Source organism: Adiantum capillus-veneris, chromosome 15, assembly GCF_014529385.1.
Source record: "Adiantum capillus-veneris isolate H3 chromosome 15, ASM1452938v2, whole genome shotgun sequence".
Classification (NCBI taxonomy): domain Eukaryota; kingdom Viridiplantae; phylum Streptophyta; class Polypodiopsida; order Polypodiales; family Pteridaceae; genus Adiantum; species Adiantum capillus-veneris.
This window is the reverse complement of record NC_140945.1, coordinates 96,987,381-96,991,053: the sequence shown is the minus strand read 5'-3', so window position 1 is coordinate 96,991,053 and position 3,673 is coordinate 96,987,381.

Below are 3,673 nucleotides of genomic sequence, written 5' to 3'. Positions count from 1 at the left end.
TGCTAGAGGAATTCATGGTCATACATAGAAAATCTGCTCCATATCATCCACAGGCTAATGGACAAGCTGAGGCCACAAATAAAACACTATGCACGGTTTTGACTAAAATTGTATCAGAGTCAAGAACAGACTGGGATCAGTAGCTACACTCAACACTATGGGCATACAGGGTAGCTTAAAAAACATCGATAGGAACGACACCGTACAACATCGTGTTTGGCCTAAATGCTATATTACTCATAGAGTTTTTAATTCCAACTCTACGAGTAGCGAAACGCTTAGAATGGACAAGGCATGAGCTCTCTTCAAGAATAGATGATCTTGAAAATCTAGATGAACTTCGCTTACGAGCTGTAGCTTTGATCTATGCTAAAAAGAGAAGACAAAAGGAGTTTTTTGACAAGCATGTACGCACGAAAGAGTTCAAAACAGGTGATTATGTACTTGTTTATACCTTGAAGCAACATGCCAAGAAACTTAAGAAGCGAGGGATGGGACCCTTTGTGATTAGTGACCTATCACAAAGTGGAGCTGTCAAGCTTGCTACATTAGCAAGTGAAGAAATGCCAAATTGGATTAGTGGGTGTTGATTAAAGAAATATCATTTACCACTAACACACGATATGCTTCAACAAATCCATCAAGAAAAACAACAGATGAAGGAGAAACAAAGGGTACGAGAAGAAGCTCAAGCAGAAGCAAAAGAACGCATTGCAAAAAGACAGCTTCTACGACAATAACAACAGTGTGGATCACCATTGCGAATAAATGCTATTTGACTAACGAATTTTGATGAAGACACATTGAAGCCAATAATTGCAGTCAAAGTGGGTAGCAATTAAGTTGAATCGACGGCATTGCTTGATTCTGGAGCTCAAGCAAATCTAATCTCTTATAGATTATACAAACAGCTCAAGCCCACCGGGCAACTACATCCTACTCCACAAGTGCTGGAAAATAGTACATCACATTCGCTGAAAACATTGGGCTGGACTATATTGCATGTAAAAATACATCAATATATTTACCCACACAAGTTTTATGTGGTCGAGGATGACAGTACACAACACCCCATGTTGTTGGGACAACCTTGGCAAAAAGAGTATAATGTGCAGATAGATTGGAATGCGGATGCAGTCAAAATTCAGCATGAACAAGACCAACAAGTGGTAGCCTTTGTTCAGCAACCACTCAAGAACCAGATGGCAGCAACACCATCACTGGCTAAAGAGCCAAAAGGAAGGGTTCCACTAAAGGACAACATGGCGAACAAACAGGGAACTGGCAACCATGTTTACTACAAGTATAAAAAGCCACCGACTGCAGTGAAGAGATCAGAGTTAGCAACACGAGAAAAACAAGTATGGGTGCGGAAGGATAGAAGTGACATGGCAGAAAAACCACAATACAACAGAAGAAGTCAACAGAAGCAGATAGTTCAACCAATAACCAAGGGAATAAGACAGATATGGATCCCAAAGAAAATGCTCAGCAACAACTTAAATACGAGTCACATATGGATCCCAAAACCAAAGCAATAGGAACTCCCTTCAGTACACACAACATCGGAAGGCAGACAACTACATATGAAACCGGCAAAGCAAAGCTACAAGTGGAAAGCAAAAGAGACAAGGTCTACGGCCATTTCAGCCAAGGCAATTCTCTCCAAGGAGACAACCATGGCCATATCACCAGTAGCGGCAAAGCAAGCGACTTTTGCAAGAAAGACAATCAAACAAAGAGCGGTAGAGTTACAGCTTTTACTTGCAAAGAAAATCTGCTGACCAAATCAACAACCAACAGGAAACCTCGACGGCCAATGTCAATAAGCATCTTGCTTATACCCTTCTCTTGCATAGAATTAATTTTTCCATGCATTGACCGAGTATGAATAATATAGGGCCACATTACACGGCCAAGCATTAGCACAATTTTTCAACCCATGCACGACACATACTCTGAGGCGATACCTTGTCGTCCGGGAGGACTCCGGCTAGGAGGGGGGGAGGCATTCTCAATGCGGACCCAATGGCAGAAAGAGCAAAAAAGGGCATGATTTTTCACTATTTTAAGGGTTGTTGTTTGATTGCAAAATTTTCTGGACTATCCCAAGTACATATGCCCTTATACAGCATGAATCTACAAGTATATGGGGCCAAACACCAAATCAAGCCCCTAGGTGTGTATATATAAGTAAAAATAACCATTTTTCGGGCAAAATATTGATAAAACGGAGAAATTCGGCCATAAAAATTGCATGTAGTGTATATAGTGTTTTGCAGTAATGTTTTTGATTTATTATGATTTGTGTGGATTTTCTGGGTTTGATTTGCTATTTTTCTTTTAATTTCACTAATTTTTGGCAAAAAAAACTTCAAAAATACAAAAAGCAGGTGAAAAACGATTGTAATAAAAAACAAAAATATGGGGATGATCAGTGACTATAGGACAACCTATGGTACAGTGGGGATGCAATTATGTGAATGGAGCGGAAAGTGTGATTTGGCCAAATTTTGATCGAAATGTCAAATTTCTTGCAAACTGGGCAAATGGAGTCCAAATCAAGAAATTTTTGAGCCTAAACTACATCTCGCAAGAAGTTGGGAGCACATATCAAATTTCATGAAAAGTGTTTCGAGGACCCCCATTATAAGAAATTTTCACTTCATTTTAAGCTCATTTCCACTATTGACTTTTGAGAGAGAGCTTCTGCCACCTAGAGCGAACGGAACTTCCAGCAGCTTCTACGACGTGAACGACTACCTGACGGGCTTCAGACATGAGAGGTAGGCTCACCACCTTGAGCTTTTCGCGCATGTTTGTCGTTTTGTCGCGAAAACTAGCGTGGGGTTCACACAGAAAGCGGACAGTAGAGACCTACAAGTAGAAGTGGCCACCTAACGGCTAACCCAAAACGAATGATGCTTCATTGGCAGCTTACCCTAGCATAGGAGAGTTTTGAATGCCCAAAGGCAGTAGAAAACCATTGGGAAAAACCCTAATTCCTAGAGCCCCGCAAGAGGCCACCAAATGGGAAATCGGCGGAGAGGCGCCCAAATGCTACCAAAATTCATGGGTAGGAGCATCTCACCATACTCGACAAGTCTATATAGCCCACATGGCCAAAAGGTGACCCGAAGCAGCACTAAACTTCAGAAACGGCATCACACACACAAAGCGTCAAATAGCTCTCGCGGCCAAACCGCACGTCTGTTTGCCACCAAACTTCACGAGCGGCCTTCCTAAACCATCAACAACCAAGTCCTATGGTGGTAGACCACCACAAGTCATCGACGATATGTAAACGCAACCATGGGTGCTTCTAGGGCGACAAATTGCCAAACGGAGCTCCGATAAATCCAAAGTCGACAAAAACCATACGACAAGGATCCCCAAGGGATCGGGAAGCTATGGAGACCAACATCAAGAAATTTCATTGCCGAAAAGCACTCCAACAGTCAGAAAACGGCTCGGAGGCTCTGAAATCCACACAGGGAGTTACTTTCTATCTATTTGACTTTTTTGTTGAAATAGGGCTTAAAAGGGACTCAGGGGGACTAAGGGCAGGCACCAGTAGCAATCTCCACAAAAATTTCATCAAGAGACATCCTACGCGTAGGATGTCTTAAGGCCAAATTTGGGCACCAAACCTAACAACTCTCCTCACCCCCCT